Below are 15,005 nucleotides of genomic sequence, written 5' to 3'. Positions count from 1 at the left end.
AGAGCAGCCACACAGAGGCTCTTTATAGGTGAGACAGACCCAGTTCAAGTCACCGTGTACACATGACTACACTCAAGTTCATGTATATCACAATTTACATGATGCCTTTATCAGAAACACACATTTCTGGATAATGAAGTCTTACCTAATGAAACTGATAATCATCACATAGAACATACAGAGGGACCACTTACATCCCTGGCGCTCACTTTCATCCTCATGATCATCATCATCATCATCATCATCCTCACACAGTGGCTCGTGTACTTCACTCCTCATGTGCATTCAATCATCTCATATTATGCCCATGTGCAATACTCATTTTCTGAATGTATGCTTTCATATAAGATAAGATAAGATACAACTTTATTCTCATGAGGGACATTGGGTGTTGACAGAGGGAGTGAAACATGAGGGAGGAGGACCAGGTGAGGCCTGCTGCTCAGAGGGCCAAAATGCTTACGGCACCGGTTATTCCCAGGCGGTCTCCCATCCAAGTACTAACCTGGCCCGACGCTGATTAGCTTCCGAGATCAGACGAGATCGGGCGTGTTCAGAGTGGTATGACCGTAAACGACGAGAGCAGCCACACAGAGGCTCTTTATAGGTGAGACAGACCCAGTTCAAGTCACCGTGTACACATGACTACACTCAAGTTCATGTATATCACAATTTACATGATGCCTTCATCATAAACACACTTTTCTGGATAATGAAGTCTTACCTAATGAAACTGATAATCATCACATAGAACATACAGAGGGACCACTTACATCTCTGGCGCTCACTTTCATCCTCATCATCATCATTGTCACACAGTGGATCGTTTTCTTCACTTCTCATGTGCACTCAATCTTCTCGTATTATGACCATGTGCAATACTCATTTTCTGAATGTATGCTTTCATATAAGATAAGATACAACTTTATTCTCCCGAGGGAAATTGCGTGTTTTCAGAGGGAGTGAAACATGAGGAAGGAGGACCAGGTAAGGCCTGCTGCTCAGAGGGCCAAAATGCTAACGGCACCGGGTATTCCCAGGCGGTCTCCCATCCAAGTACTAACCTGGCCCAACGCTGCTTAGCTTCTGAGATCAGAAGAGATCAGGCGTGTTCAGAGTGGTATGGCCGTAAACGAGGAGAGCAGCCACACAGAGGCTCTTTATAGGTGAGACAGACCCAGTTCAAGTCACCGTGTACACATGACTACACTCAAGTTCATGTATATCACAATTTACATGATGCCTTCATTAGAAGAACACTAACATTTCAGATAAGATAAGATACAACTTTATTCTCCCGAGGGAAATTACGTGTTGACAGAGGGAGTGAAACATGAGGGAGGAGGACCAGGTGAGGCCTGCTGCTCAGAGGGCCAAAATGCTTACAGCACCTGGTATTCCCAGGCGGTCTCCCATCCAAGTACTAACCTGGCCCGACGCTGATTAGCTTCCGAGATCAGACGAGATCCGGCGTGTTCAGAGTGGTATGGCCGTAAACGAGGACAGCAGCCACACAGAGGCTCTTTATAGGTGAGACGGACCCAGTTCAAGTCACCGTGTACACATGACTACACTCAAGTTCATGTATATCACAATTTACATGATGCCGGCATCAGGAGAACACTAACATTTCAGATAAGATAAGATACAACTTTATTCTCCTGTGGGAAATTGTGTTTTCACAGAGGGAGTGAAACATGAGGGAGGAGGACCAGGTGAGGCCTGCTGCTCAGAGGGCCAAAATGCTTACGGCACCGGGTATTCCCAGGCGGTCTCCCATCCAAGTACTAACCTGGCCCGACGCTGCTTAGCTTCCGAGATCAGACGAGATCAGGCGTGTTCAGAGTGGTATGGCCATAAACGAGGACAGCAGCCACACAGAGGCTCTTTATAGGTGAGACAGACCCAGTTCAAGTCACCGCGTACGCATGACTACACTCAAGTTCATGTATATCACAATTTACATGATGCCTTCATCAGAAGAACACTAACATTTCAGATAAGATAAGATACAACTTTATTCTCCCGAGGGAAATTGCGTGTTCACAGAGGGAGTGAAACATGAGAGAGGAGGACCAGGTGAGGCCTGCTGCTCAGACGGCCAAAATGCTTACGGCACCGGGTATTCCCAGGCGGTCTCCCATCCAAGTACTAACCTGGCCCGACGCTGATTAGCTTCCGAGATCAGACGAGATCGGGCATGTTCAGAGTGGTATGGCCGTAAACGAGGAGAGCAGCCACACAGAGGCTCTTTATAGGTGAGACAGACCCAGTTCAAGTCACCGTGTACACATGACTACACTCAAGTTCATGTATATCACAATTTACATGATGCCTTCATCAGAAACACACATTTCTGGATAATGAAGTCTTACCTAATGAAACTGATAATCATCACATAGAACATACAGAGGGACCACTTACATCTCTGGGGCTCACTTTCATCCTCATCATCATCATCATCATCATCATCATCATCGTCACACAGTGGCTCGTGTACTTCACTCCTCATGTGCATTCAATCATCTCATATTATGCCCATGTGCAATACTCATTTTCTGAATGTATGCTTTCATATAAGATAAGATAAGATACAACTTTATTCTCCTGAGGGACATTGGGTGTTGACAGAGGGAGTGAAACATGAGGGAGGAGGACCAGGTGAGGCCTGCTGCTCAGAGGGCCAAAATTCTTACGGCACCGGGTATTCCCAGGCGGTCTCCCATCCAAGTACTAACCTGGCCCGACGCTGCTTAGCTTCCGAGATCAGACGAGATCGGGCATGTTCAGAGTGGTATGGCCGTAAACGAGGAGAGCAGCCACACAGAGGCTCTTTATAGGTGAGACAGACCCAGTTCAAGTCACCGTGTACACATGACTACACTCAAGTTCATGTTTATCACAATTTACATGATGCCTTTATCAGAAACACACATTTCTGGATAATGAAGTCTTACCTAATGAAACTGATAATCATCACATAGAACATACAGAGGGACCACTTACATCTCTGGCGCTCACTTTCATCCTCATCATCATCATCATCATCATCATCATCGTCACACAGTGGCTCGTGTACTTCACTCCTCATGTGCATTCAATCATCTCATATTATGCCCATGTGCAATACTTATTTTCTGAATGTATGCTTTCATATAAGATAAGATAAGATACAACTTTATTTTCCTGAGGGACATTGGGTGTTGACAGAGGGAGTGAAACATGAGGGAGGAGGACCAGGTGAGGCCTGCTGCTCAGAGGTCCAAAATGCTTACGGCACCAGGTATTCCCAGGCGGTCTCCCATCGAAGTACTAACCTGGCCCGACGCTGCTTAGCTTCCGAGATCAGACGAGATCAGGCGTGTTCAGAGTGGTATGGCCGTGAACGAGGAGAGCAGCCACACAGAGGCTCTTTATAGGTGAGACAGACCCAGTTCAACTCACCGTGTACGCATGACTACACTCAAGTTCATGTATATCACAATTTACATGATGCCTTCATCAGAAGAACACTAACATTTCAGATAAAATAAGAACAGCTTTGTTCTCCCGAGGGAAATTGCGTGTTCACAGAGGGAGTGAAACATGAGGGAGGAGGACCAGGTGAGGCCTGCTGCTCAGAGGGCCAAAATGCTTACGGCACCGGGTATTCCCAGGCGGTCTCCCATCCAAGTACTAACCTGGCCCGACGCTGCTTAGCTTCTGAGATCAGACGAGATCGGGCGTGTTCAGAGTGGTCTTGCCGTAAACGAGTAGAGGAGCCACACAGAGGCTCTTTATAGGTGAGACAGACCAAGTTCAAGTCACCGTGTACGCATGACTACACTCAAGTTCATGTATATCACAATTTACATGATGCCTTCATCAGAAACACACATTTCTGGATAATGAAGTCTTACCTAATGAAACTGATAATCATCACATAGAACATACAGAGGGACCACTTACATCTCTGGCGCTCACTTTCATCCTCATCATCATCATTGTCACACAGTGGCTCGTGTACTTCACTCCTCATGTGCATTCAATCATCTCATATTATGCCCATGTGCAATACTCATTTTCTGAATGTATGCTTTCATATAAGATAAGATAAGATACAACTTTATTTTCCTGAGGGACATTGGGTGTTGACAGAGGGAGTGAAACATGAGAGAGGAGGACCAGGTGAGGCCTGCTGCTCAGAGGGCCAAAATGCTTACTGCACCAGGTATTCCCAGGGGGTCTCCCATCCAAGTACTAACCTGGCCCGATGCTGCTTAGCTTCCAAGATCAGACGAGATCGGGCGTGTTCAGAGTGGTATGGACGTAAACGTGGAGAGAAGCCACACAGAGGCTCTTTATAGGTGAGACAGACCCAGTTCAAGTCACCGTGTACACATGACTACACTCAAGTTCATGAATATCACAATTTACATGATGCCTTCATCAGAAACACACATTTCTGGATAATGAAGTCTTACCTAATGAAACTGATAATCATCACATAGAAAATACAGAGGGACCACTTACATCTCTGGCGCTCACTTTTATCCTCATCATCATCATCATCATCATCATCATCGTCACACAGTGGCTCGTGTACTTCACTCCTCATGTGCTTTCAATCATCTCATATTATGCCCATGTGCAAAACTCATTTTCTGAATGTATGCTTTCATATAAGATAAGATAAGATACAACTTTATTCTCCTGAGGGACATTGGGTGTTGACAGAGGGAGTGAAACATGAGGGAGGAGGACCAGGTGAGGCCTGCTGCTCAGAGGGCCAAAATGCTTACGGCACCGGGTATTCCCAGGGGGTCTCCCATCCAAGTACTAACCTGGCCCGATGCTGCTTAGCTTCCAAGATCAGACGAGATCAGGCGTGTTCAGAGTGGTATGGCCGTAAACGAGGAGAGGAGCCACACAGAGGCTCTTTATAGTTGAGACAGACCCAGTTCAAGTCACCGTGTACGCATGACTACACTCAAGTTCATGTATATCTTAATTTACATGATGCCTTCATCAGAAGAACACTAACATTTCAGATAAGATAAGATACAACTTTATTCTCCCGAGGGAAATTGCGTGTTCACAGAGGGAGTGAAACATGAGGGAGGAGGACCAGGTGAGGCCTGCTGCTCAGAGGGCCAAAATGCTTACGGCACCGGGTATTCCCAGGCGGTCTCCCATCCAAGTACTAACCTGGCCCGACGCTGCTTAGCTTCCTAGATCAGACGAGATCGGGCGTGTTCAGAGTGGTCTGGCCGTAAACGAGGAGAGGAGCCACACAGAGGCTCTATATAGGTGAGACAGACCCAGTTCAAGTCACCGTGTACACATGACTACACTCAAGTTCATGTATATCACAATTTACATGATGCCTTTATCAGAAACACACATTTCTGGATAATGAAGTCTTACCTAATGAAACTGATAATCATCACATAGAACATACAGAGGGACCACTTACATCTCTGGCGCTCACTTTCATCCTCATCATCATGATCATCATCATCATCATCGTCACACAGTGGCTCGTGTACTTCACTCCTCATGTGCATTCAATCATCTCATATTATGCCCATGTGCAATACTCATTTTCTGAATGTATGCTTTCATATAAGATAAGATAAGATACAACTTTATTCTCATGAGGGAAATTGCGTGTTGACAGAGGGAGTGAAACATGAGGGAGGAGGACCAGGTGAGGCCTGCTGCTCAGAGGGTCAAAATGCTTACGGCACCGTTTATTCCCAGGCAGTCTCCCATCCAAGTACTAACCTGGCCCGACGCTGCTTAGCTTCCGAGATCAGACGAGATCGGGCGTGTTCAGAGTGGTATGGCCGTAAATGAGGAGAGCAGCCACACAGAGGCTCTTTATAGGTGAGACAGACCCAGTTCAAGTCACCGTGTACACATGACTACACTCAAGTTCATGTATATCACAATTTACATGATGCCTTTATCAGAAACACACATTTCTGGATAATGAAGTCTTACCTAATGAAACTGATAATCATCACATAGAACATACAGAGGGACCACTTACATCTCTGACGCTCACTTTCATCCTCATCATCATCATTGTCACACAGTGGCTCGTGTACTTCACTCCTCATGTGCATTCAATCATTTCATATTATGCCCATGTGCAATACTCATTTTCTGAATGTATGATTTCATATAAGATAAGATAAGATACAACTTTATTCTCCTGAGGGACATTGGGTGTTGACAGAGGGAGTGAAACATGAGGGAGGAGGACCAGGTGAGGCCTGCTGCTCAGAGGGCCAAAATGCTTACTGCACCGGGTATTCCCAGGCGGTCTCCAATCCAAGTACTAACCTGGCCCGACGCTGCTTAGCTTCCGAGATCAGACGAGATCGGGCGTGTTCAGAGTGGTATGGCCGTAAACGAGGAGAGCAGCCACACAGAGGCTCTTTATAGGTGAGACAGACCCAGTTCAAGTCACTTTGTACACATGACTACACTCAAGTTCATGTATATCACAATTTAAATGATGCCTTCATCAGAAGAACACTAACATTTCAGATAAGATAAGATACAACTTTATTCTCCCGAGGGAAATTGCGTGTTGACAGAGGGAGTGAAACATGAGGGAGGAGGACCAGGTGAGGCCTGCTGCTCAGAGGGCCAAAATGCTTAGGGCACCTGGTATTCCCAGGCGGTCTCCCATCCAAGTACTAACCTGGCCCGACGCTGATTAGCTTCCGAGATCAGACGAGATCGGGCGTGTTCAGAGTGGTCTGGCCGTAAACGAGGAGAGCAGCCACACAGAGGCTCTTTATAGGTGAGACAGACCCAGTTCAAGTCACCGTGTACACATGACTACACTCAAGTTCATGTATATCACAATTTACATGATGCCTTTATCAGAAACACACATTTCTGGATAATGAAGTCTTACCTAATGAAACTGATAATCATCACATAGAACATACAGAGGGACCACTTACATCTCTGGCGCTCACTTTCATCCTCATCATCATCATCATCATCATCATCATCGTCACACAGTGGCTCGTGTACTTCACTCCTCATGTGCATTCAATCATCTCATATTATGCCCATGTGCAATACTCATTTTCTGAATGTATGCTTTCATATAAGATAAGATAAGATACAACTTTATTCTCATGAGGGACATTGGGTGTTGACAGAGGGAGTGAAACATGAGGGAGGAGGACCAGGTGAGGCCTGCTGCTCAGAGGGCCAAAATGCTTACGGCACCGGTTATTCCCAGGCGGTCTCCCATCCAAGTACTAACCTGGCCCGACGCTGATTAGCTTCCGAGATCAGACGAGATCGGGCGTGTTCAGAGTGGTATGGCCGTAAACGAGGAGAGCAGCCACACAGAGGCTCTTTATAGGTGAGACAGACCCAGTTCAAGTCACCGTGTACACATGACTACACTCAAGTTCATGTATATCACAATTGACATGATGCCTTCATCATAAACACACATTTCAGATAAGATAAGATACAACTTTATTCTCCCGAGGGAAATTGCGTGTTGACAGAGGGAGTGAAACATGAGGGAGGAGGACCAGGTGAGGCCTGCTGCTCAGAGGGCCAAAATGCTTACGGCACCGGGTATTCCCAGGCGGTCTCCCATCCAAGTACTAACCTGGCCCGACGCTGATTAGCTTCCGAGATCAGACGAGATCGGGCGTGTTCAGAGTGGTATGGACGTAAACGAGGAGAGAAGCCACACAGAGGCTCTTTATAGGTGAGACAGACCCAGTTCAAGTCACCGTGTACACATGACTACACTCAAGTTCATGTATATCACAATTTACATGATACCTTCATCAGAAACACACATTTCTGGATAATGAAGTCTTACCTAATGAAACTGATAATCATCACATAGAACATACAGAGGGACCACTTACATCTCTGGCGCTCACTTTTATCCTCATCATCATCATCATCATCATCATCATCGTCACACAGTTGCTCGTGTACTTCACTCCTCATGTGCATTCAATCATCTCATATTATGTCCATGTGCAATACTCATTTTCTGAATGTATGCTTTCATATAAGATAAGATAAGATACAACTTTATTCTCCTGAGGGACATTGGGTGTTGACAGAGGGAGTGAAACATGAGGGAGGAGGACCAGGTGAGGCCTGCTGCTCAGACAGCCAAAATGCTTACGGCACCGGGTATTCCCAGGCGGTCTCCCATCCAAGTACTAACCTGGCCCGACGCTGCTTAGCTTCCGAGATCAGACGAGATCGGGCGTGTTCAGAGTGGTCTGGCCGTAAACGAGGAGAGGAGCCACACAGAGGCTCTTTATAGGTGAGACAGACCCAGTTCAAGTCACCGTGTACGCATGACTACACTCAAGTTCATGTATATCACAATTTACATGATGCCTTCATCAGAAGAACACTAACATTTCAGATAAGATAAGATACAACTTTGTTCTCCCGAGGGAAATTGCGTGTTCACAGAGGGAGTGAAACATGAGGGAGGAGGACCAGGTGAGGCCTGCTGCTCAGACGGCCAAAATGCTTACGGCACCGGGTATTCCCAGGCGGTCTCCCATCCAAGTACTAACCTGGCCCGACGCTGCTTAGCTTCCGAGATCAGACGAGATCGGGCTTGTTCAGAGTGGTCTGGCCGTAAACAAGGAGAGGAGCCACACAGAGGCTCTTTATAGGTGAGACAGGCCCAGTTCAAGTCACCGTGTACCAAGACTACACTCAAGTTCATGTATATCACAATTTACATGATGCCTTCATCAGAAGAACACTAACATTTCAGATAAGATAAGATACAACTTTATTCTCCCGAGGGAAATTGCGTGTTGACAGAGGGAGTGAAACATGAGGGAGGAGGACCAGGTGAGGCCTGCTGCTCAGAGGGCCAAAATGCTTACGGCACCGGGTATTCCCAGGCGGTCTCCCATCCAAGTACTAACCTGGCCCGATGCTGATTAGCTTCCGAGATCAGACGAGATTGGGCGTGTTCAGAGTGGTATGGCCGTAAACGTGGAGAGCAGCCACACAGAGGCTCTTTATAGGTGAGACAGACCCAGTTCAAGTCACCGTGTACACATGACTACACTCAAGTTCATGTATATCACAATTTACATGATGCCTTCATCAGAAGAACACTAACATTTCAGATAAGATAAGATACAACTTTGTTCTCCCGAGGGAAATTGCGTGTTCACAGAGGGAGTGAAACATGAGGGAGGAGGACCAGGTGAGGCCTGCTGCTCAGAGGGCCAAAACGCTTACTGCACCGGGTATTCCCAGGCGGTCTCCCATCCAAGTACTAACCTGGCCCGACGCTGCTTAGCTTCCGAGATCAGACGAGATCGGGCGTGTTCAACGTGGTATGGCCGTAAACGAGGAGAGCGGCCACACAGAGGTTCTTTATAGGTGAGACAGACCCAGTTCAAGTCACCGTGTACAGATGACTACACTCAAGTTCATGTATATCACAATTTACATGATGCCTTTATCAGAAACACACATTTCTGGATAATGAAGTCTTACCTAATGAAACTGATAATCATCACATAGAACATACAGAGGGACCACTTACATCTCTGACGCTCACTTTCATCCTCATCATCATCATTGTCACACAGTGGCTCGTGTACTTCACTCCTCATGTGCATTCAATCATCTCATATTATGCCCATGTGCAATACTCATTTTCTGAATGTATGATTTCATATAAGATAAGATAAGATACAACTTTATTCTCCTGATGGACATTGGGTGTTGACAGAGGGAGTGAAACATGAGGGAGGAGGACCAGGTGAGGCCTGCTGCTCAGAGGGCCAAAATGCTTACTGCACCGGGTATTCCCAGGCGGTCTCCCATCCAAGTACTAACCTGGCCCGACACTGATTAGCTTCCGAGATTAGACGAGATCGGGCGTGTTCAGAGTGGTATGGCCATAAACGAGGAGAGCAGCCACACAGAGGCTCTTTATAGGTGAGACAGACCCAGTTCAAGTCACCGTGTACACATGACTACACTCAAGTTCATGTATATCACAATTTACATGATGCCTTTATCAGAAACACACATTTCTGGATAATGAAGTCTTACCTAATGAAACTGATAATCATCACATAGAACATACAGAGGGACCACTTACATATCTGGCGCTCACTTTCATCCTCATCATCATCATCATCATCATCATCATCGTCACACAGTGGCTCGTGTACTTCACTCCTCATGTGCATTCAATCATCTCATATTATGCCCATGTGCAATACTTTTTTTCTGAATGTATGCTTTCATATAAGATAAGATAAGATACAACTTTATTCTCATGAGGGACATTGGGTGTTGACAGAGGGAGTGAAACATGAGGGAGGAGGACCAGGTGAGGCCTGCTGCTCAGAGGGCCAAAATGCTTACGGCACCGGTTATTCCCAGGCGGTCTCCCATCCAAGTACTAACCTGGCCTGACGCTGATTAGCTTCCGAGATCAGACGAGATCGGGCGTGTTCAGAGTGGTATGGCCGTAAACGAGGAGAGCAGCCACACAGAGGCTCTTTATAGGTGAGACAGACCCAGTTCAAGTCACCGTGTACACATGACTACACTCAAGTTCATGTATATCACAATTGACATGATGCCTTCATCATAAACACACATTTCAGATAAGATAAGATACAACTTTATTCTCCCGAGGGAAATTGCGTGTTGACAGAGGGAGTGAAACATGAGGGAGGAGGACCAGGTGAGGCCTGCTGCTCAGAGGGCCAAAATGCTTACGGCACCGGGTATTCCCAGGCGGTCTCCCATCCAAGTACTAACCTGGCCCGACGCTGATTAGCTTCCGAGATCAGACGAGATCGGGCGTGTTCAGAGTGGTATGGCCGTAAACGTGGAGAGCAGCCACACAGAGGCTCTTTATAGGTGAGACAGACCTCAGTCCTCAAGTTCATGTATATCACAATTGACATGATGCCTTCATCAGAAGAACACTAACATTTCAGATAAGATAAGATACAACTTTGTTCTCCCGAGGGAAATTGCGTGTTCACAGAGGGAGTGAAACATGAGGGAGTAGGACCAGGTGAGGCCTGCTGCTCAGAGGGCCAAAACGCTTACTGCACCGGGTATTCCCAGGCGGTCTCCCATCCAAGTACTAACCTGGCCCGAAGCTGCTTAGCTTCCAAGATCAGACGAGATCGGGCGTGTTCAGAGTGGTATGGCCGTAAACGAGGAGAGCAGCCACACAGAGGCTCTTTATAGGTGAGACAGACCCAGTTCAAGTCACCGTGTACGCATGACTACACTCAAGTTCATGTCTATCACAATTTACATGATGCCTTCATCAGAAGAACACTAACATTTCAGATAAGATAAGATACAACTTTGTTCTCCCGAGGGAAATTGCGTGTTGACAGAGGGAGTGAAACATGAGGGAGGAGGACCAGGTGAGGCCTGCTGCTCAGAGGGCCAGAATGCTTACTGCACCGGGTATTCCCAGGCGGTCTCCCATCCAAGTACTAACCTGGCCCGACACTGCTTAGCTTCCGAGATCAGACGAGATCGGGCGTGTTCAGAGTGGTATGGCCGTAAACGAGGAGAGGAGCCACACAGAGGCTCTTTATAGGTGAGACAGACCCAGTTCAAGTCACCGTGTACACATGACTACACTCAAGTTCATGTATATCACAATTTACATGATGCCTTTATCAGAAACACCAGTTCTGGATAATGAAGTCTTACCTAATGAAACTGATAATCATCACATAGAACATACAGAGGGACCACTTACATCTCTGACGCTCACTTTCATCCTCATCCTCATCATCATCATCATCATCATCATCATCATCGTCACACAGTGGCTCGTGTACTTCACTTCTCATGTGCATTCAATCTTCTCATATTATGCCCATGTGCAATACTCATTTTTTGAATGTATGCTTTCATATAAGATAAGATAAGATGCAACTTTATTCTCCCGAGGGAAATTGCGTGTTGACAGAGGGAGTGAAACATGAGGGTGGAGGACCAGGTGAGGCCTGCTGCTCAGAGGGCCAAAATGCTTACGGCACTGGGTATTCCCAGGCGGTCTCCCATCCAAGTACTAACCTGGCCCGACGCTGATTAGCTTCCGAGATCAGACGGGATCGGGCGTGTTCAGAGTGGTATGGCCGTAAACGAGGAGAGCAGCCACACAGAGGCTCTTTACAGTTGAGACAGACCCAGTTCAAGTCACCGTGTACACATGACTACACTCAAGTTCATGTATATCACAATTTACATGATGCCTTCATCAGAAGATCACTAACATTTCAGATAAGATAAGATACAACTTTATTCTCCCGAGGGAAATTGCGTGTTGACAGAGGGAGTGAAACATGAGGGAGGAGGACCAGGTGAGGCCTGCTGCTCAGAGGGCCAAAATGCTTACGGCACCGGGTATTCCCAGGAGGTCTCCCATCCAAGTTCTAACCTGGCCCGACGCTGCTTAGCTTCCGAGATCAGACGAGATCAGGCGTGTTCAGAGTGGTATGGCCGTAAACGAGGAGAGCAGCCACACAGAGGCTCTTTTTAGGTGAGACTGACCCAGTTCAAGTCACCGTGTACACATGACTACACTCAAGTTCATGTATATCACAATTTACATGATGACTTTATCAGAAACACACATTTCTGGATAATGAAGTCTTACCTAATGAAACTGATAATCATCACATAGAACATACAGAGGGACCACTTACATCTCTGGCGCTCACTTTCATCCTCATCATCATCATCATCATCATCATCATCGTCACACAGTGGCTCGTGTACTTCACTCCTCATGTGCATTCAATCATCTCATATTATGCCCATGTGCAATACTCATTTTCTGAATGTATGCTTTCATATAAGATAAGATAAGATACAACTTTATTCTCATGAGGGACATTGGGTGTTGACAGAGGGAGTGAAACATGAGGGAGGAGGACCAGGTGAGGCCTGCTGCTCAGAGGGCCAAAATGCTTACGGCACCGGTTATTCCCAGGCGGTCTCCCATCCAAGTACTAACCTGGCCCGACGCTGATTAGCTTCCGAGATCAGACGAGATCGGGCGTGTTCAGAGTGGTATGGCCGTAAACGAGGAGAGCAGCCACACAGAGGCTCTTTATAGGTGAGACAGACCCAGTTCAAGTCACCGTGTACACATGACTACACTCAAGTTCATGTATATCACAATTGACATGATGCCTTCATCAGAAGAACACTAACATTTCAGATAAGATACGATACAACTTTATTCTTCCGAGGGAAATTGCGTGTTGACAGAGGGAGTGAAACATGAGGGAGGAGGACCAGGTGAGGCCTGCTGCTCAGAGGGCCAAAACGCTTACGGCACCGGGTATTCCCAGGCGGTCTCCCATCCAAGTACTAACCTGGCCCGACGCTGATTAGCTTCCGAGATCAGACGAGAACGGGCGTGTTCAGAGTGGTATGGCCGTAAACGTGGAGAGCAGCCACACAGAGGCTCTTTATAGGTGAGACAGACCCAGTTCAAGTCACCGTGTACACATGACTACACTCAAGTTCATGTATATCACAATTGACATGATGCCTTCATCATAAACACACATTTCTGGATAATGAAGTCTTACCTAATGAAACTGATAATCATCACATAGAACATACAGAGGGACCACTTACATCTCTGGCGCTCACTTTTATCCTCATCATCATCATCATCATCATCATCATCGTCACACAGTGGCTTGTGTACTTCACTCCTCATGTGCATTCAATCATCTCATATTATGCCCATGTGCAATACTCATTTTCTGAATGTATGCTTTCATATAAGATAAGATAAGATACAACTTTATTCTCCTGAGGGACATTGGGTGTTGACAGAGGGAGTGAAACATGAGGGAGGAGGACCAGGTGAGGCCTGCTGCTCAGAGGGCCAAAATGCTTACGGCACCGGTTATTCCCAGGCGGTCTCCCATCCAAGTACTAACCTGGCCCGACGCTGCTTAGCTTCCGAGATCAGACGAGATCGGGCTTGTTCAGAGTGGTCTGGCCGTAAACGAGGAGAGGAGCCACACAGAGGCTCTTTATAGGTGAGACAGACCCAGTTCAAGTCACCGTGTACGCATGACTACACTCAAGTTCATGTATATCACAATTTACATGATGCCTTCATCAGAAGAACACTAACATTTCAGATAAGATAAGATACAACTTTGTTCTCCCGAGGGAAATTGCGTGTTCACAGAGGGAGTGAAACATGAGGGAGGAGGACCAGGTGAGGCCTGCTGCTCAGACGGCCAAAATGCTTACGGCACCGGGTATTCCCAGGCGGTCTCCCATCCAAGTACTAACCTGGCCCGACGCTGCTTAGCTTCCGAGATCAGACGAGATCGGGCGTGTTCAGAGTGGTCTGGCCGTAAACGAGGAGAGGAGCCACACAGAGGCTCTTTATAGGTGAGACAGACCCAGTTCAAGTCACCGTGTACGCATGACTACACTCAAGTTCATGTATATCACAATTTACATGATGCCTTCATCAGAAGAACACTAACATTTCAGATAAGATAAGATACAACTTTATTCTCCCGAGGGAAATTGCGTGTTGACAGAGGGAGTGAAACATGAGGGAGGAGGACCAGGTGAGGCCTGCTGCTCAGAGGGCCAAAATGCTTACGGCACCGGGTATTCCCAGGCGGTCTCCCATCCAAGTACTAACCTGGCCCGATGCTGATTAGCTTCCGAGATCAGACGAGATCGGGCGTGTTCAGAGTGGTATGGCCGTAAACGTGGAGAGCAGCCACACAGAGGCTCTTTATAGGTGAGACAGACCCAGTTCAAGTCACCGTGTACACATGACTACACTCAAGTTCATGTATATCACAATTGACATGATGCCTTCATCAGAAGAACACTAACATTTCAGATAAGATAAGATACAACTTTGTTCTCCCGAGGGAAATTGCGTGTTCACAGAGGGAGTGAAACATGAGGGAGGAGGACCAGGTGAGGCC

At 46.8% G+C, this 15,005-nt stretch overlaps 29 non-coding genes and 3 pseudogenes across 29 annotated transcripts; all 32 read right to left on the bottom strand.

The window, feature by feature from the left end:
• Positions 1 to 456: 456 nt before the first annotated feature.
• Positions 457 to 575, bottom strand: LOC142997400 (5S ribosomal RNA). Its single transcript, XR_012962126.1, has one exon. It is a non-coding gene; the product is annotated as a 5S ribosomal RNA (ribosomal RNA).
• A 440-nt stretch (positions 576 to 1,015) lies between these two features.
• Positions 1,016 to 1,134, bottom strand: LOC142997143 (5S ribosomal RNA). Its single transcript, XR_012961878.1, has one exon. It is a non-coding gene; the product is annotated as a 5S ribosomal RNA (ribosomal RNA).
• A 245-nt stretch (positions 1,135 to 1,379) lies between these two features.
• LOC142997498 (5S ribosomal RNA) lies at positions 1,380 to 1,498 on the bottom strand. Its single transcript, XR_012962222.1, has one exon. It is a non-coding gene; the product is annotated as a 5S ribosomal RNA (ribosomal RNA).
• A 245-nt stretch (positions 1,499 to 1,743) lies between these two features.
• On the bottom strand, positions 1,744 to 1,862 carry LOC142997130 (5S ribosomal RNA). Its single transcript, XR_012961867.1, has one exon. It is a non-coding gene; the product is annotated as a 5S ribosomal RNA (ribosomal RNA).
• Positions 1,863 to 2,107: 245 nt separating this feature from the next.
• LOC142997242 (5S ribosomal RNA) lies at positions 2,108 to 2,226 on the bottom strand. The gene has a single exon (XR_012961976.1). It is a non-coding gene; the product is annotated as a 5S ribosomal RNA (ribosomal RNA).
• Positions 2,227 to 2,689: 463 nt separating this feature from the next.
• Positions 2,690 to 2,808, bottom strand: LOC142997277 (5S ribosomal RNA). Its single transcript, XR_012962010.1, has one exon. It is a non-coding gene; the product is annotated as a 5S ribosomal RNA (ribosomal RNA).
• Positions 2,809 to 3,268: 460 nt separating this feature from the next.
• LOC142997348 (5S ribosomal RNA) lies at positions 3,269 to 3,387 on the bottom strand. The gene has a single exon (XR_012962077.1). It is a non-coding gene; the product is annotated as a 5S ribosomal RNA (ribosomal RNA).
• A 244-nt stretch (positions 3,388 to 3,631) lies between these two features.
• Positions 3,632 to 3,750, bottom strand: LOC142997707 (5S ribosomal RNA). Its single transcript, XR_012962420.1, has one exon. It is a non-coding gene; the product is annotated as a 5S ribosomal RNA (ribosomal RNA).
• Positions 3,751 to 4,195: 445 nt separating this feature from the next.
• LOC142998109 (5S ribosomal RNA) lies at positions 4,196 to 4,314 on the bottom strand (annotated as a pseudogene).
• Positions 4,315 to 4,774: 460 nt separating this feature from the next.
• On the bottom strand, positions 4,775 to 4,893 carry LOC142997714 (5S ribosomal RNA). The gene has a single exon (XR_012962426.1). It is a non-coding gene; the product is annotated as a 5S ribosomal RNA (ribosomal RNA).
• A 245-nt stretch (positions 4,894 to 5,138) lies between these two features.
• Positions 5,139 to 5,257, bottom strand: LOC142997675 (5S ribosomal RNA). The gene has a single exon (XR_012962390.1). It is a non-coding gene; the product is annotated as a 5S ribosomal RNA (ribosomal RNA).
• A 460-nt stretch (positions 5,258 to 5,717) lies between these two features.
• Positions 5,718 to 5,836, bottom strand: LOC142998066 (5S ribosomal RNA; annotated as a pseudogene).
• A 445-nt stretch (positions 5,837 to 6,281) lies between these two features.
• Positions 6,282 to 6,400, bottom strand: LOC142997814 (5S ribosomal RNA). Its single transcript, XR_012962522.1, has one exon. It is a non-coding gene; the product is annotated as a 5S ribosomal RNA (ribosomal RNA).
• Positions 6,401 to 6,645: 245 nt separating this feature from the next.
• Positions 6,646 to 6,764, bottom strand: LOC142997851 (5S ribosomal RNA). The gene has a single exon (XR_012962559.1). It is a non-coding gene; the product is annotated as a 5S ribosomal RNA (ribosomal RNA).
• A 460-nt stretch (positions 6,765 to 7,224) lies between these two features.
• On the bottom strand, positions 7,225 to 7,343 carry LOC142997312 (5S ribosomal RNA). Its single transcript, XR_012962043.1, has one exon. It is a non-coding gene; the product is annotated as a 5S ribosomal RNA (ribosomal RNA).
• A 241-nt stretch (positions 7,344 to 7,584) lies between these two features.
• On the bottom strand, positions 7,585 to 7,703 carry LOC142997471 (5S ribosomal RNA). The gene has a single exon (XR_012962195.1). It is a non-coding gene; the product is annotated as a 5S ribosomal RNA (ribosomal RNA).
• Positions 7,704 to 8,163: 460 nt separating this feature from the next.
• LOC142997063 (5S ribosomal RNA) lies at positions 8,164 to 8,282 on the bottom strand. Its single transcript, XR_012961803.1, has one exon. It is a non-coding gene; the product is annotated as a 5S ribosomal RNA (ribosomal RNA).
• A 245-nt stretch (positions 8,283 to 8,527) lies between these two features.
• Positions 8,528 to 8,646, bottom strand: LOC142997439 (5S ribosomal RNA). Its single transcript, XR_012962165.1, has one exon. It is a non-coding gene; the product is annotated as a 5S ribosomal RNA (ribosomal RNA).
• Positions 8,647 to 8,890: 244 nt separating this feature from the next.
• Positions 8,891 to 9,009, bottom strand: LOC142997916 (5S ribosomal RNA). The gene has a single exon (XR_012962619.1). It is a non-coding gene; the product is annotated as a 5S ribosomal RNA (ribosomal RNA).
• A 245-nt stretch (positions 9,010 to 9,254) lies between these two features.
• On the bottom strand, positions 9,255 to 9,373 carry LOC142997116 (5S ribosomal RNA). The gene has a single exon (XR_012961854.1). It is a non-coding gene; the product is annotated as a 5S ribosomal RNA (ribosomal RNA).
• A 445-nt stretch (positions 9,374 to 9,818) lies between these two features.
• Positions 9,819 to 9,937, bottom strand: LOC142997979 (5S ribosomal RNA). The gene has a single exon (XR_012962681.1). It is a non-coding gene; the product is annotated as a 5S ribosomal RNA (ribosomal RNA).
• A 460-nt stretch (positions 9,938 to 10,397) lies between these two features.
• On the bottom strand, positions 10,398 to 10,516 carry LOC142997750 (5S ribosomal RNA). The gene has a single exon (XR_012962461.1). It is a non-coding gene; the product is annotated as a 5S ribosomal RNA (ribosomal RNA).
• Positions 10,517 to 10,757: 241 nt separating this feature from the next.
• Positions 10,758 to 10,876, bottom strand: LOC142998899 (5S ribosomal RNA). Its single transcript, XR_012963185.1, has one exon. It is a non-coding gene; the product is annotated as a 5S ribosomal RNA (ribosomal RNA).
• Positions 10,877 to 11,096: 220 nt separating this feature from the next.
• Positions 11,097 to 11,215, bottom strand: LOC142997998 (5S ribosomal RNA; annotated as a pseudogene).
• Positions 11,216 to 11,460: 245 nt separating this feature from the next.
• LOC142997096 (5S ribosomal RNA) lies at positions 11,461 to 11,579 on the bottom strand. The gene has a single exon (XR_012961834.1). It is a non-coding gene; the product is annotated as a 5S ribosomal RNA (ribosomal RNA).
• Positions 11,580 to 12,047: 468 nt separating this feature from the next.
• On the bottom strand, positions 12,048 to 12,166 carry LOC142997282 (5S ribosomal RNA). The gene has a single exon (XR_012962015.1). It is a non-coding gene; the product is annotated as a 5S ribosomal RNA (ribosomal RNA).
• Positions 12,167 to 12,411: 245 nt separating this feature from the next.
• Positions 12,412 to 12,530, bottom strand: LOC142997609 (5S ribosomal RNA). The gene has a single exon (XR_012962325.1). It is a non-coding gene; the product is annotated as a 5S ribosomal RNA (ribosomal RNA).
• Positions 12,531 to 12,990: 460 nt separating this feature from the next.
• LOC142997311 (5S ribosomal RNA) lies at positions 12,991 to 13,109 on the bottom strand. Its single transcript, XR_012962042.1, has one exon. It is a non-coding gene; the product is annotated as a 5S ribosomal RNA (ribosomal RNA).
• Positions 13,110 to 13,354: 245 nt separating this feature from the next.
• On the bottom strand, positions 13,355 to 13,473 carry LOC142997591 (5S ribosomal RNA). Its single transcript, XR_012962309.1, has one exon. It is a non-coding gene; the product is annotated as a 5S ribosomal RNA (ribosomal RNA).
• A 460-nt stretch (positions 13,474 to 13,933) lies between these two features.
• On the bottom strand, positions 13,934 to 14,052 carry LOC142997736 (5S ribosomal RNA). Its single transcript, XR_012962448.1, has one exon. It is a non-coding gene; the product is annotated as a 5S ribosomal RNA (ribosomal RNA).
• A 245-nt stretch (positions 14,053 to 14,297) lies between these two features.
• Positions 14,298 to 14,416, bottom strand: LOC142997062 (5S ribosomal RNA). The gene has a single exon (XR_012961802.1). It is a non-coding gene; the product is annotated as a 5S ribosomal RNA (ribosomal RNA).
• A 245-nt stretch (positions 14,417 to 14,661) lies between these two features.
• LOC142997427 (5S ribosomal RNA) lies at positions 14,662 to 14,780 on the bottom strand. The gene has a single exon (XR_012962153.1). It is a non-coding gene; the product is annotated as a 5S ribosomal RNA (ribosomal RNA).
• Between the last annotated feature and the right edge of the window lie 225 nt (positions 14,781 to 15,005).

This window comes from Genypterus blacodes, unplaced genomic scaffold (genome assembly GCF_046128005.1).
Source record: "Genypterus blacodes isolate CSIRO-AG114 ecotype Tasmania unplaced genomic scaffold, CSIRO-AGI_Gbla_v1 ptg000039l_1, whole genome shotgun sequence".
Taxonomy (NCBI): Eukaryota; Metazoa; Chordata; class Actinopteri; order Ophidiiformes; family Ophidiidae; genus Genypterus; species Genypterus blacodes.
This window is presented reverse-complemented; position numbering and strand designations above follow the sequence as displayed.